Here is a 16855-nt window from a genome sequence, read left to right on the forward strand (position 1 = left end):
GACTGTATCAAACCTTAAATGAATTCAGAACGAGTGACCAAGAGTACAGGGGGGAGAGCGATAGATAATCCCCTGGGTTTGACCCAGCTTTTTGGTGTGTTACAGCAGCCTGCACCCGAAGACTCCCTTTGTACACAGGATCTGAAGAATGGGGACTGAATCTCCTGGCTGATTAGCCCAAGTGTTTATTGCTTGAATGGAAAGTGAACTACAGGTGGAAGCTTGCTGAACAAAGCCCAGCTCCTGTTTCTACAAAGCACTGTGCATAGCAAGAGAAAGGGCATGGGCACAGCATCTTTGGAGTGGCTGGCTGTGGGGCAGAGGAGGGTGGATGTTCTTTTGTCTAGGAGGAGAGCTGGTCAAGGTGCCAGGTGCCTCCTACTGGGCCATCTGCGAAGGAGGCCTCACAGGAGAGCCCAGCCCAGAGGTGTCATTGCTGCTACAGCAGAGGTGAGTGGCAGGGTAATAGCACCCACTCCTGGTCCTGCCAGGAGGATCAGATGACCTCCCAGAACAGAATAAGCATTTGCATCAGGAGGTCCAGTTTCATAGACACCTTATAGTGGCTTCAAAATATTCAAAGCCAATTATCTTTGTAACAGTGAATAAAATTCTTGGAAGCCAAAAGAGAAGTCTGAAAAGTCTGGAGACTGACTCCACCCTCTAGGCCTCACCTAGGCAGTGGGTAAAAAACAATTGGCTGCATGAAAAAATGGCCTGCGTCCCCTCTTAGCATCTGACCCTCTTTGCAGTGTGGCCATTTCCAAGCAAGACCTACACTCTGGGAGTGCTGGAGACTCCCACTGGGCCTTTTCTTTCAGGGCTCATTGTTCTTTTTCTCTCCTGTTTGCACTTTGTGTTTCTTTCTTGAACAATGACCTGACACCGACACACCTGTAGCACAGAGGCAGAATGCTGATGGTGTCATCTGACTCTCACCCAGGCATTTCACCCTGCCATTGCTACAGGAAACACCTTGGCTCTGTTAGCTCCATCTTTTGTTTTTGTACGAGCTGGAAGGGCACTTTCCCCAAAGAAAGGGCTGAAATGCTTCAATGACTTTGAAAAAAAGGTGGTGTAGATTCTGTGAGATTTTGGAGTTGAGTTAAAGAAAAGTCTTCTAACAAGCAGAATATCGTTTTTTTCAAAGATAAGAAAAAGGCTACTCGAGCTGTCAGAGTTTAAGCTGCAACCTTTATGTTTACAAAGCAAAAAGGGCAATTAAGTGTGGAAAAATAAATCTTCCAAGTCCCTGTCAATGGTTCTGCAAGGTTTGTACTCAGACTGCTGAGTGACAGGCTGTATTAGTGCCTGAGGCGCTGACTCAATTTAGAGCAGCCCCTGAAATTTCTTTGAAGCTGCACTGTATTCCAATAAAGATGTTTCTTAAAACTGTACCCCTCCTCCCTGGTAACTGTTCATTACAAAATTCTACCCTGGATGTTGTCTGCAGTGCTGCTGTGGCACTGCATGGTCTGCCTTCTCTGTTAAGCTGCACTAATTTGGTGCATGTTATTAAGGACACAAGAGCAAATTATCCCACTGCATAGGAACGATAGGAAGTATGGCAAGAGACCGTGCTTGCTTCTCCAGGAGATCTTCACTGAACTGAAACTCAATAAGGAGTCCTACAAAAAATGGAAACTAGGTAGAATGATAAAGGATGAATATAAACAAATAACACAAGTATGTAGGGACAAAATGAGAAAGGCCAAGGCACAAAACAAGATCAAACTAGCCAGAGACATAAAGGGTAACAAGAAAATACTCTACAAAAGCATTAGCAGCAAGAGGAAGACCAAGGACAGGGTAGGCTTGTTACTCAATGGCTGCGGAAACAGTAACAGAAAATGTGGAAATGGCGGAGGTGCTTAATGACGTCTTTGTTTCAGTTTTCACCAAAAAGGTTAGTAGTGATTGTATGTCTGACATAGTGAATGCCAGTGAAAATGAGGCAGGATCAGAGGCTAAAATAGGGAAAGAACAAGTTAAAAATTACTTAGACAAGTTAGATGGCTTCTGGTCACCAGGGTCTGATGAAGTGCATCCTAGAACACTCAAGGAGCTGACTGAGGAGATCTCTGAGCCATTAGCGATTATCTTCAAAAAGTGACGGAAGACAGGAGCGATTTCAAGGGAACTTGATTCCAGAGGACTGGAAAGAGGCAAATCTAGTGCCCAGCTATAAAAAGGGCAATAAGGACAACCTGGGGAATTACAGACCAGTCAGCTTAGCTTCAGTACCCGGAAAGGTAATGGTGCAAATAATTAAGCAATCAGCTTGCAGACACCTAGAAGAAAATCAGGTGATAAGTAACAGTGAGCATGGATTTGTCAGGAACAAATTGTGGCAAACCTACCTGAGAGCTTTCTTTGACAGGGTAACAAGCCTTGTGGATGGGGGGAAGCAGTAGATGTGGTATAGCTTGACTTTAGTAAGGCTTTTGATACTGTCTCGTATGACCACCTCATACACAAACCAGGGAAATACAACTTAGATGGAGCTACAATAACTGGTTGGAAAATCGTTCCCAGAGAGTAGTTATCAGTGGTTCACAGTCAAGCTGGGATGACCTGTTTAGAACCTGACACCCCAGAGCTCGCCGCCAGCCACACCCCTGCTCCCACGGGGTCCGGGATCACTCCCCTTGGGTCTCTCTGGGATGACCTGTTTAGAACCTGACACCCCAGAGCTTGCCGCCAGCCTTGATGTCTGGCCCAGTCTGAGATGCTTGGGATCAACTCAGCATTGTTAAGGACAATCACATGCCATACCCATGCCACACAGCTACTGCCCAGCGATGCCTCAGAGCAGGGAGGCACAAGGGACAGGAACTAGTCAACAGAGTGACCCTGGTGGCCAAGCGGAGCCAGGCCGCGCTGAATCAGGCCATGTGAACGTGCTTTGGGAGTTGACTGGCAGGACAGGGTTACACCAGCTGCTCTCCCTGAGTTTGCTTTCCATAAGCCAGCTTCAGCAGGGATGGCCTTTGCGTGTGGCGGTGGGGAGGAGCCGGGACGTTCTCCCAGGGGGTTCTTGCTCACACTGAGAGCACACTGCAGAGAGCTATGCAGAGCTCGGGAACAGGGCTGGGGCATAGCACCATGGCCCCATTCCCGTCCCGGCACTGGCTCCCCCTTGCTCCCCACATCCAGTCCACACTGCTGGCATCCACCCTGGGCGGGGGGTTCTCTTCCCTGGCTTTCCTACTGGCACAAAACATTTTTGTAGCCACCCGCATGAGAACAGCCAAAGGCACAATCATCCCGACAGCCACGCAGGCCTGAGGGCCCTTTGCAGAGCCTTGCCCCTGGCCCCGGGATGCCCAGGATGGTCTCGCGCAGGCTCTGCCCTCCCGCACCTGGGCCAGCAGGGGCAGGTGGCCGCACCAGGGGTCCAGACAGCATACGGCCACGCAGGCTCAGGCTGTCTCCATGGCATAGCTCTGCATTGCCTCCATGAACGGGGGTGCCCACAAGGCCAACTCGGCCCTTAGGGTGGAGCAGCCAACACCAGGGTGCAGAAGGGACTCAATGCCGCAGGACTAGCCCTCCCCCACTACGCAGGCCCAAATCAGGCCAGCTGGGGCCCGCGATCCTAGGGACCCTGCCAGGAAATGTGGATCTAGGCCAGGCTTCAGTTCCATTCTGTCTGCAGAAACGCACACGCTGCACGTGCCAGACAGACCCTGGGGCGCGCTGGTCTGCACGCAGCCCAGGCCACAGTGTGGCTAGTGTAAAGAGGTGGAAAGCACTCATCGCCCGCCCCAGTCCTGCAGTACCCCTCTGCTGGGACAGCCCTCTGTGCCAGGGCAGGGCAGACAGGAGGCTACAGGTAGCCACCAGGCTGGAAATGCAGCCAGGAAGGGTAATGCACAGGGGAATTCCAGCCAGACGTCCCTAGCCCCATGGCGATAGAGGGTATGGGGGCACTGAATTCTGCAGGGACACACACAGTGCTGAGCGAGACATGGTGACCCCGAGTAGACAAGCCTGCAGCTTCAGGGGATGTTTCACTTTCTGCAGGAGCCTCCCAAGAACCTGGCAGCTGCTGCTGAGGGAATACAACCAAATCCCCATGTCCAGGACGCCCAGCTGTCCTGGGCCAGCCCTGGACCCAGCCGCCTCTAGAGGGGGATTCATTAGAAAACAAGCCCAGAGTGCAGGCTTTTCCTCCCTTCCTGGGGTTTCTTACCGTACAGTTCTCCCGTGGCTGGGATTAAGCCTGGGCTGAAATTGCGACTCTAGGCGCACCAGTGAGGCTGTTCCACTGCTTACAGGTGAGGCTTTTTTCTCATCCCCAATGTGTTTTCGAGGAACTGCCCCAACATTAGCAAATCACTGAGGACAGAAATGATGGCATCAGCGCATGCACACACACACGTGCACTCACATACACGTGCACACACACACACGTGCACACACACACGTGCATGCACACACACACGCATACGGCGCCTGCACCTTGGCACACAAACACCACTCGTTAGAGAGTAGATACTGTTAACCTCACCTAGCCTGGCCCACAGGCCTCCTAGGAACAGATGCTCTTGACCCAGAGGTGGCGAAGACCTCACACATCCACAATATGTGTAGCTCTGTGTAGCTCTGCCGCCTTGTCACGGGGCTTCGCCTGTGCCGGAGCAAAGGGCTGGGGGCGGGATGAGGAAGGGACTCCTTTACTAAATAAATCCAAGGGAATGTGCAGCCATTCCCGCTGTGCAGTTCACCACATCCATCGCCACAGGGCAGGCAGGAACGAGCCATCCCGACGCCTCAGTGAAATGATGCGTCTTTTCTTGTTGCTGTTTGCTTGGTTATATGGCACCTCATGCATCCGGCTCCCCCGGCAAATGGGTACGCTGGGGAGCCAGGCTGAACCGGGAGAGCCTTTGCTGCTCACTCAGAGCCCTGTCTGCCCATTTGCAAGCTGCAGGGAGCAGCACCTGGACTCAGAAGAAACATTTGGTTACAGAGAAGGCCCAGAAACACCAGTGCCAAGAGCCCTCCCCTCGCCCTCCCGTCTGCAAGACAGTGAACGGCTTTGGACTGGGGAGTATCAGGAAGTCAGCTGGAGGCACCAGGACAACACAAAGTTATCGCCCAGCAGGGGCCAGAGTCCAGCTGCCCCATCCACACTGAGAGGTACCTTCCCCGTGGGCAGCATTGCTACTCCCCAGGTGTGGGCTACTCCGCATGCATTGTGGAGGCTGAATGGGCCCGGAGATGTCTGTGTTACAGACTGACTGTCCTTGTTCACTGGTTATTATTGGTTCCTCTGCCTGAGCTCTGTGATAAATGGACTGAAGGGCTCCCGGCTGCACTGTAGCGTCTGGAAGTTCAATCACTGAGAGCTTGGCATATTTTACAGCTTGTCTCCTTATACAAGGGCACAGAGGGCACAGAACTATCTGGCGCTCTGCCCGCCGGGGAGTAAGCTCAGACATGGACACGGTGACTGATTGCAGAGCTCAGCATCCAGATGATCAAATGGGAAGAATCACTGGCTCCCAAGGTAGAAGGGGTCCAGTGCTGAACATCAGGGGGCTGCAGGGAGGGGCTGAGACGAGAAGAGAACGGGAGCCAATGCTTCATGCCATGCAGGCTTTCAGTGAGAGCTGGGTTCCTGCACATGAGGGACTGGTTAGCGGTGGGCTGGCAAAGCATAAGACAGAAGAAGCCCCCAGGCAGTGCCACTTGGGGGAACCTTAGGGCTCCATAGCTTCTGCTACTTTCGGGCCAGATTCTGCCAGCCTTACGCCTGCCAAATGGTTTCTCTCGCCCACTGAAGTCCCTCTGAGTGAGGGTTACACAGCGAGGCCCTGGCGGGGCCCAAAGAGTCTTTCCTTCATTAACATTATTTTACATTGCCGTTGTCTGCACTTACAGCAATTCCCAGGTGTCTCCTCCAGCCAGTTTTCATCTGTTAAACTCCTCGCCTGAGCCCTTGCAGCCCCAAAGCCCCCTCCTCCTGCTGCTTTTCGGATGCCTGCTGTCAACGCGAGATTGCACCCGGTTAACAAACACGCTGCTGATCACTTGCACAGAGATGCATAAGGTTTGCCATGCTTGTGTCCAGGTGTCTGGCAGCGAATGATAAATGGCCCCTTTGGGGAAAATTCGTGAGCCATACTGCCTGGGTAAAAGTGTGCCTTCTGCTCACTGATCTAGAGAGTTATAAACACTGGAGAAGCATATGTTTGGGAGACAGAATTCAAATTGAATTAACTTGTTGAACAAGCGTGGAAAACTCTGGTCTCATTATTTACACAAATAAATGCACAGACTGGGCAGATAACTATACAGTGAGCACGTCCATATTCACACTCCTCTGCAGGCCAGAGGGTGCTCTCACAGTGCCAGCCCCTCAGCAGACTCATAAGTGTGGCAGGTTTATCAAAACAGAACCCTTTGCAAAACTCTGCAGGGAATATATGACACTTACTGAAAAGAACTTTTTAGTGTAAACCTGGTTAATGATTAGTTGGAGTTTTCATCATTTATTACTTTACAAGAACATCAGAAACCCAAGGAGAGTTATTCCAGGCACGATACAGGGATTGCGGGACTGGGTTTGAGCTGCATGGACAAAGCAGGATAAAGAAAATTGAAAAGATGAAGGGCAGCTTTTAATTCGTTGCTGGATTTATTACTCAGAGGGACGTGTATGGATTTCCTATTGAAGTAAATTGTAGGTAAATAAAGAGGTCATCAGATTTCCTAGGGTTTGCGTCTCACCATCTGCAGGCTGTTAATATTGGTCTGCAGGACGCTTGCGTATTTCAAGGTTTCATGTATTGTATATTTGCAGTGAAGGTGTTGCATCTAAATGATGCAAGTGCAGAATCCATGCGTGTATTTATTAACAGCTGCCACAAACAGAACGAGACAAGAAAACTGTGATGGGGGTCGCTCTTAGCATATATCAGAGAGATGTTTCCAGTGAGATGTTTCTTTACACTCTTGTGTGATCAGATATGTATCAGATATGGAGATGCCTATGATTGCCTGCGGTCAGCGCGCACACACTACCAGCCCCCAGATCCAAGCGCAAAGGCAAGGTTTCAGAGAGCCCCAGATATTCAGCCTCCCAAACAATAACCATTTCTAGAAAAGCCAGGCCAGTGTTTGTCATGGTGTGAATCCAGTCAGAGTACATTGCAGGGCATGTCAGCCCTCGATCTAAGGTGTCCCCAGCACACGGCATCCAAGCGCCTCCCAAACCCGAATGAATGATCCCCATGCGTTGCTGTGCTGCAAGCCAGGTTTGAGCCGAGTCCAGAGAAGGGAGGAGTAATAAGCACTGGCTGTTTGTCTCCCCCAGTAGTTTCATTGCAGAGGCTGGGGCCATGGATGGATTTTCTATTGCGGTCACGGGTTCCAGGAGTTTACGCTGAGCCGTTGGTGGCTGTTTGCACTGAGCAGCAGGATAAAGACGTACGTATCACGGCACCCGGCACAGTCACCTTGTCTATTAATAACTGATTGGAAAGCAGGGAACGGGGGCAGGAGGCATCAGAAAGCTTCCCTTGCTGTCTGAGTCTGCGTTCGCTGGGTCAGGCAAACGCAGCTTGAGGACTCACCCTGGCCGGAGACTTCAGGATCACTCACCAGAGGCTAGCACGGCGACTGCTTCCTATGCAGCCACGCTGCCAACAGCCACTGCACCTAACCCCAGGCCCCCTCGCGGGGCAAACCCCAGGCATTTACACCCACGCGCTCTGCAGGGGTCTGAATGGACGTGGAAGCAGGTGCAGAACTTCCGACCTGCCGTGGGGGGTCCGCAGACCCCTGGAGCAGGGACACATACCGGGCACTGACTGGGGTATGCACAGCCATTGCGGCCCCTGCACCAGCCTGGGACCAGCCCAAGGGGGCATTCACCCGGAGGGAAGGCAGGCGGTGCTGCCTCTGTGGGCAGCGCTGAGCTAGAGTTGGGGCTACGAAGGAGCCCCCCATTGGGGAACAGTGTGCCACAGTGACTCCGCCAACTGCACTGGCCAGAGCCGCTTCCCAGCCAGCCTGAGGGGCTGCCTGGGGGCCAGCAAGGCCCCCAGAGGAGGGCAGGTGGTGGCCACTTTCTGCCTCCGCAGTCTCTCCCCTGGCAGACTCTGCCACTGGGGCTCTGGGCTTGGGTGCAGAAAGCACGGCAGAGCCAGGCTGAGCCCGGCCCAGTTTGATAAGCAGGGCAAGGTACGGTCTAGGCCAGTGGATCCAGCTCTGAATGGGTGGCATGTGGATTTGGGGGAGGGGTCAGGAGTAAACCAGCTGGGCTCCTGCCTGACAGCTGTTGTCCGCAGCTCAGCTGGTGTGTGAATCTGGGCACCTCCCCTAGCCACGCGGCGAGTCAGTTCCGGGCCAGGGGTCTGCTGCCTCAGGAGTGCAGCGTGGCAGCAGCTCAGTGAGACTGTGTGAGGGAGACACTGCCCGGCCCTGCAGACCTGGCCTCAGACAGAGCCTGTGGCGGTAGTGATCCTCCCTGGATTCAGCGATGGCCTGAGGGGAACTGGTTTCATTCCGTCAGGAGGCAGCTCCCCACCAGTTGCACTGTGCATGGCAGACGCGCTCAGCCTTTTGGAAATGCAGAACGCGGCTGCGCCTCTGGGAGCCCAGCTCAGCACTGTGGGAGCCAGCGGCGACGCAGGGGGCGAGGCTGGAGTGGGCACACGCCTCAGTCACTCTGTTTGAAAAGACCAGACTTGGTGACAGAATCACTCTCACACACTCAGGCCTGTCAAAACTTGTCATTTCCCAAATCTATCTCTGGGAGAAGCATGAGGCTCTATTTTACATTCATCTTTGGTTCGCTTGGCGACGCCGATTTTCCTTTCATCTCTCCACTGTGTTTCATCTCCCTCCATGCAAGCAGTTCCTGGTGCTTTTTTAAGGCACTTTAACAATCCCTGGCTATTCTGTTGCAGCCGAGGGATATTGTTATTTACTCGTTTGCCAGTAGATTAGGTAGCGCACCAATGTGCAAGCCATGGCAGTGCCTTGGTGTTCCCAACCGCGGCCCACAGACCTACCTCCCACCACCTCTCTCTGCGCACCTCACCAGGCACATAATACAGCCTCATATTTCAAAAAGATATAATTTTTAAGAGAAGCTGCAGGGAAGGTGGCCATGGTAATGAGATTTCAGTGGGGAGTTAATGTAGTGTGATCAATAGCACTTCATCAGCAGCGTATGCACAATCAATTCACAGCCAGCGCAGCACTATTTTTCATTACACTGTAAGGCGCACATGGGTCTCGATCTCTAGGCACTGGCAGCTCTTTCTGACACAGCAGGGCCAAGTTCGTAGCTTAAGAGAAGCAGCCGTTCTCGAGGGCTGGGAGCTATATGCCGTCTGCCCAGCCGCAGGGCCCTGACTTGCCCTGGCTTCACAAGAGTTTTGCCAGAACATGGAATGCAGGAGCAGGCCCAGTGCAAGACGCATCCCGCCTAGGAAAATGACTTCACACACCACAAATGCCCTCTCTCCCATGAAGCAGCCAGTCAAAGTCACTTTTAACCAGTCTCCAGGAGCTGGAGGCTTGGAGCCCAGCCAGCCTTTTCTCATGCATTTTTTAGCCTAGGCCATTAATGCCTGTGCCAAAGTGTGCTGATGCGGGACTGGGGCTGCTCAGTGACACACCCAGGAATCGCATGGCAGAGCTGGGCTGTTTGTCACCCGTTGAATCCCACACTTGTGTCCCAGAAAGCCAGGAGCCAGAGCCAGCCCCAGAGGCTGCAGTCCAGCTGTGCAAGCTAACTGGGGGTGTTATAGAGACTGTGGGGGAGAGGACACAGGGCTCCGTGTGCCTGGGGAGACCCAGGCGTTGTATCAGGATAAAACAGCTCCAGCAACTCCGGTGTGAATGTCCATCCTGAAGGCAGCGGCTGTCCCTGCTCTGCACACGCACATGGAGATGGCTATGAGGGTAGCTGCTAGCAGAGTCAGCATGGACACAGCTGGCCTCTCCCTAGACTCACCAGGCCCTCGGCCAGGGCGGGCCTGGCTAAGCAGCCGCCTCCAGTGCCAGCTGCCAGTGCCCAGTTATTGGTCAGCACTTTGCAGGGACCAGAGCCCACAGGGCCTTGGGTTTGTTTCCTTTTTACAGTCCCTCCAAAGGAGGGTGACCGACCCTGGAGACCGGGGGAGGGAACTGGTGGGGAGGGGGTCAGCGGGGACGCTGCTAGCAGGTGCAGAGGGGCCCTGAGCACCTGGAACCTAGCCCCAGGGAGTGTGGCTGTCCCAGCGATGCAGCCTGTCTCTCGCACCGTGCGCGGCTCCCCTCCGTATGGCTAGGAAACAAAGGTGCGTGATGCTGGGTCAAGAGCCGCTCAAGCTGCCTGTCTGGGTGGGGCAGGAAAGGCGAATTAGAGGGTCAGTGTAGTCTGCTGGACAAGGGCAGGTCTGAGAACCAGGGACTTGGGGGGTTGAATCTCAGCTCTGCCACTGACTGGCCATGTGATTGTGGGAGTCACTTAACCTCCCTGTCTTTGTCACTAAAGTAGGGCTAATGAGACTGGCCCAAGTCGCAGGGTTATGCTGTGATCATTCTTTACGTCACTATCTCCATAGAGCGCTAGAGAAGCCCTGAGTAGTATTCACACCACAGGGTCGTTGAGCCAATGGTGTATTTGATAAACCTGAAAAACTGAGCCCTGTCAGTTGTTGGTGCCTGGTAATGAACCTTGCAAATAGTGAAAACTTAATAACAACACAACACTTATCAGCTGAGCTTTCCATTATTTCTCTTCAGAGGAGTCCAGGCTCTATAGGGATGGGGACTGTTAATGGAGCGCCCCCTTGTGGATCTGTGCAGTGCAGCAGCCACTCAGCCTCAGTCTCCCAACTGGTCTTCTGCTCTGCCCAGCCTCCAATCGCCTGCTGGGTTGCAGAGATGTAACCCTTCATCTCGGTTACAGTTCCACCCCTCTGGGGCAAGCCATGTCCAGAACATGTATGAGACAATATAAACAAACTCTCCCATTCCTCCGGGAGATCTGCTAGGCACCAGTCTGGCCCTGACCCCCCGTCTCTCCCACAGTGAGATTTCCACATCTGCCCTCTCTGCTTGCTCTCCTCCAACTGAGCAGGGCTCTTTTCGTTAAGCCCCTCTCTGGAAGCCTGATTCCTGCTCCAGTTGTCTTAACTTGGGCTAACTGGGCCTTCAGTAGCCAATAATCCCCTTCCTGCCTTGTGGGGAGGTTTGGGTGCCCATTACAGGGACCATCCACACAAACAGGCAGAGAGACAACGCAGCCCTAAACTAGACAGCCAGGCAAAATGGATGATGCAGAGCTGGAAGTTGCACAGATTCTGCGGTGCTGTGGCCAGGACAGGACGCTCCATAGGCCTGAATGATGGCGTCACAAGCTGGTCGGATGCATTCTGCAGGTACTAGCTGGTGGGCTAGTCACGACAGCCTACCCAGGAAAAGATCATCCTGAGGGGCAATTTAAATGAGGATTAGGACCATGATTTGCTGCATCTTCTCTGATTTCAGTGAGGCCCACCACTGCCTGTGGATTGGCAACTCTCAGGAAACGCACCAGCCCAATGCCAATTAAAGTGCTAGAGTTTAATAAAGAAAAGTCACCTAATTAATAAGTATTAAGTTATAATCTTCTGAGAAAAGAGGCCAGACCCTTCCCACCAAGAGTGCACGCAGGAGCAGTGTTGTGTATGTCCAAATCTCTGCCCTGTGTCTAGATCCTCTCTGGGATCCCAGCCGGGCCACAGACATCATTCAAGTTGCTGCATTAGTAACAACTTGTCTTCATTTTCCATTAAAAAAAAAAACCCTAACCAAGCTGTGGTGCCAATCAAAGTCTCTTTAAACCTGCTCCAGCGTACACCCACTGACGCAGCGCTGCAGCGCTCTGCTGTTGATGCCATTCTAACATTGTCAACAGGGCTTGCCGAAGCACTCTGACGGCTCTGCTGACCTCCATTATTTATGACAGCATGTGAAATTGATTGTGGTTGAAAGATCCTTCCTGGAATAAAATGAGCTTCTCAATTATTGCTATGCGAATAAATCTCTGTTTGCCCATGATCCCCCCTGGGGAGCACTTCCATAACCCCGGGTTCATGGCAATAGATATTTCTAGCTGGCAAAATACAGGTGTCTGTATTGTAATAATTGTTAAGTTACATGAATCCCGGGGTCAAGTGATTCTCTCTCTCTCTCTAACAATACCAAAGGAAAAACATTAGAACAACATCTCTATTGTAAGGCTAATGCATAGCTCTGGGTAGACACATGACAAAGCCTCTTGTATTGCAAGCTGTGGTCATTTTCAATATCTTCTTTCAAATGTAGAACAGGAGATATGCACTCAGTGTTAATGGGGTTAGGGAAAGATTAATAGACCTTTCAGGGATCCAGCTTCCGTCTGCTTTTTCTTTCCCAGAAAATCTTCAGCTAAGTGTAATGTAATGACTGAACTTAACCCATTACAACAACTCTGTATTTTGCTGTATTTATTTCTTCCATCAAGAATGCAATTTTTGTCTGCCGGCGACAGGACGCCACACAGCTGTGAGTGGGAAGATTCGCCAACCTGTCGTCTGTCTGTCTGGGCAGCTGTCTGAGTGCCTCGTGAGCAGGGGGTGAGTGACAGGACGTTGCGTCTGTGCCAGCCCCAAGCCTGGCAAACACGCAGCCCAAACACCACACACAGGAACTTGGTTCTAATGTGAATCCCCATCTGGGGCTGGCTCCAGGCCCTGGGACCTCTCTGGGCTGTCACAGGTGTAAACAGGCAGCATGTGGATGGCAGCAAAGTACGAAAGGGAAAGAGAATTGTGCGGAGTAGCCAGCGGCCCACGCCCAGATCTGCAGGGGGAAGAGACGCACAGCACGTGGGAGGGGAAGGAATCCAGCACTCTCCGTCCTAGCTCGGTCTCACAAACCAGAGGACAGCACATGGGCTCAGGCTCTCCCCCGCAGCCTGGAGCATCCATTCGCCAGCTCTGCAGGCCCTACCCCAGGGGGAGTCCATTCGTTTTTTTCAAGGTCCAGATTTCTTGGTCTAGTTACAGCCAAGGTCCAGACTCCAGAGACACTAATGAAAAACTACCAATGATAACAAGTACGTCGGAAGATTTCGCGGTCCATTCAAAAGCTGCCTAGATTTGGCCCACAGGCCACCTATTGGCCCCCTGCCCTACCCTATGCCTGCCCGGATGTGCCTAAGTCAGCTGGGGCATCCCCACAGTGCACTGTCCAGAGTGCTGACTTCACCATGTCAGCGTTTAACTCCCCAGCTGTGCAGCCATGCGGTGACGCCATGAGCCCAGCAAAGAGGCCATTTATCCTGGCCTTGAATACCAGGCCTCTTCCGCACGGGCCGCGCAGGCTGCCTCAGCACCGGGTCACCCAGACGCTGCTCCTGCGGCCGGTCTCCTCCCGCTGCGCAAGAAGAAACCCCGCTGCCAGGGCCGGCTCCAGGTTTTTGGCCACCGCAAGCAAAAAAATAAAATAAAATAAAAAATAAATTAAAAAAGGGGGGCCGGAGTGCCGCTGCCAAAGCAAACAAACAAACAAAAACGCCAGCGTGCAAAGTGCCGCCCCAAGCACATGCTTGGAACGCTGGTGCCTAGAGCCGGCCCTGCCCGCTGCGCGCTCCCAGCTGACCGTCCAGGTGCTCCAGGGAGCTACAGGGCACGGGGCAGCAGCAGCCCCGCCTGTGGCCACTCATGCACCCCAACGCCTGCCTGTAACAGAAATAAACCAGCCCCTGCTCTCCTGGGGGCAGAGACCAGGCTGTGCCCGCTAGGTACCCTCTGGAGGGGCTCACCTACCACAGTGCTGGGCACCTCGACAGATAGAAAACCAGCACCGCCACTGCCGGGCCCTCAGCGCCAGCCCCAGGCCCTCTGCAGACAGCAGATGGTGAAGGCGCCGCTCCGGAGCCGCCAGCACCTGCCCTGAGCCAGGGAGGTGTCACTGCTCGCATGGGCCAGTGGGTGGTCAGACCTGCCGACACCGGGCCGGAGAGCCAATTTGCATAAATATGTGCTGATTTGCATACATTTGCATACTCTGGCCATTTGAAACCAACTTTTTTTTAATTTCTACCCCCCCAGAACCAAGTGACCTCAGTCTCCCTCCCCCCGTGGCCCCTCCCGCATTGCTGTACCTCCCTTCAGGGCTCAGCCTCCTGCAAGTCCCCCCAGCCCCGCGTCCCTCTCTCTGTAACACCCAGAGCTGCCCCCTCAGGGCTCTGCTCTCCTCGCGCTCACGCCTGGCCCAGCCGGCCCCAGCAGACGCACACCCTGCAGAGGGGAGACAAGACCCTCTCGGCCACCCGCCGCCCCAGCAGCCCGAGGAGCCGTGGCCTGGAGTGGAGTGTGGGAGGCAAAGCTGTTAAAGCAGAGCACTGGCTGGCTGCCAAGAAAAGCAGCTGGGAGAAGCCAAGGGCAGAGCTGGCTGGCCACAAGTCACAGGTCTGGCAGCTCGGCTGTCTGTCTCGCCTCCCTCTGCCAGCAGCACACGGCCACGGGCCCCCTGACACAACCACCAAGGGGCCGTGTCGTGATCGTCCCTGGGCAGGCTGGGCCTCCTGCAGCATCTGTCCCAGCCACACAGCTCTGCTGCCGTGAGATGAGGGGCTATCGGGGTAAACTGAGGCGCTGCCTCCTGGGCTGGAGCAGGAGGGGCCGGCTGCTCTCTGGCTTCCTGCCAACATCCTGGCAAACAGCCCGAGCCAGCAGAGCCAGATGCGAGAGCGTGTGCCTGGGACGCCACGGCTGTGCACCATGGGCACTGCACAGATCGTCACCAGCTGATGCCATTACTTGAGCCAAGTATTATGACATAAGCCTGCCCAAAGAGCTCGCTGTCTGCCAGGGCACAGGCAGGCCCAGAGGGCACCGCATGGCCACTCTGGAAGGTGGCTCCATTTCGGGGGTGACCTTGTTATTGCTGCTGTCCTGTTCCCGGGCCCAGAGGCAGGCAAGTGGTGCAGGCAGGCATCTGAATTTGCCACAGGGCAAGTAGATCTGAGGAGGGTGTTCCTGGCACCCGGGGGACGGCTGGGCTCATCCGTGGCAGGAAGCAGGTGGGACATGGAAGGAAACCAGGCCTCCCAAAGCAACGATCCTTTCTCATGCTGGCACTGCCCATAGAAGGGGGCTGTTCTCCATCCATCCCTGCCATGCTGACCATGCAGCACACCCAGCCCCTGCTGGCTCAGAAGGCAGGGGACTAACGCTCTCCGAGTGACAGCGTCCCAGGCAAGCCCAGCCAGAGATTTTTCACAGCCTGCATTACAGCAGCTAGTTGTGCCACTGGACTCTGTGTTCCACACTGCCCTCCCCGAAGTCTAATGGCCACAGGAGAAAACAAGGGCTTTGCAAGCACCCAGCTTAGCCTCCTTTGAAAAAAACTCCAGGGAATATGATATTAATTAATTGTATTATACCGAGCAGGCACAAGCCCGACACACACCTTTTTCCTAAGGGTTGATTTTTTTATATGCAAAAGTGTCACTTCAAATGCATAGTTAGAGCACTTGGGTCATTTACATTGAGGTGATGTTCAAGATCTCCTTAACCTGCTCAAATAAGGAAGAACTCACAGGACTATAGATCTATATTTGCAAATCCATATTTCCAAAGGCCATGCTAGGTTGATCCAGTTGTGGTGGTGTTCTTAGCACACTAAGATACTACCATACAGCCGGCCCTTTTAAATATTAAACACAGTGAGCTGGTGAACTTCCTACAGCACTACCCAAGCAGGCTTCTGGAGCATGTAATGCTGTTTCTGATATATTATTTCATTTCTTTTAAAATCCCCTGTTCCCTATCTCTCAGGAGGGACTCATAGTTCAAAGCTTCTGGCTGTACCTTTCTTGGCAACCTTTAATGTAAAAGAACGTTATTAATTCTTGATTTATTTAAAAGAGTCTGTTATGCCATTATTGCAGGTAAGGACACTGCTCATAGTTCATCTATTAATCAAACTCCAGTGGCAGAACACCAAATACTTTTGAAATGCCTGTTAAAGAGTTTCTCTCTCTCTCTCTTTCTCACACACACTTACTTCCTTTACGCAGGGCCACTGAATGGGGCAGCTGCCCCGGGGCCTGGTGATTTAAAGGGCCTGGGGCTCCGGCGGCGATTTAAATTGGGCCCTTTAAATTGCCGCCGGAGCCCCAGGTGGCACGGGCCTGGTACCGCTGAAGGGCTGGCTGGGGAAATCTGGCCGCCACCCTTCCGCGCAAGCCAGCCTCCCCCTGCATCCGGGACCCCAGCCGCCCTGTGTACTGGTAAGTCCCTTAAGTTACTTTACCCCGATCCTACTTGCCCTGGGCTTCCATTCCAGGTGCAAGTGGAACAGAGCCAGAAGGGCCTTGCATTCTCCCCAGTTACTACTTTCCATAACTTCCCAAATCAGCTCTCCCCCAGTCAGTAATGAACCACCCTTATCAGCACACCGGCCCTGAGTCTGATCTCACACCAGTTTAGCAGAGGAGATGCCAGGCGGCATCTCACCAAGCCTCCATCCACTCCAGGATCCTATCCCTAGCAGAAGCTAACACCAGACGCTCTGGAGGCAGATGCAAGACACCTCACAGAGCAGTGGTTCTCAGCCAGCGGTCTGGGGCCTTCTGAGGGTCTGCAAGCAGGTTTCAGGGGGTCCACCAAGCTGGGCCTGTGTTAGACTCACTGGGGGCCAAGGCAGAAAGCTAAAGCCCCCACCGTAGGGGGCTGAAGCTGGGGCCCTGAGCTCTCCCATCTGGGACTGAAGCCGGAGCCTGAGCAATGTAGTTTCCTGGGGGCCCTGCTTGCAACTGCCCTAATGCCAGTCCTGGCTTTGATATGCAAAAAAACAGTTGTTGTGGCACAGGTGG

The sequence above is a fragment of the Mauremys mutica genome, chromosome 11 (genome assembly GCF_020497125.1).
Source record: "Mauremys mutica isolate MM-2020 ecotype Southern chromosome 11, ASM2049712v1, whole genome shotgun sequence".
NCBI lineage: Eukaryota > Metazoa > Chordata > Testudines > Geoemydidae > Mauremys > Mauremys mutica.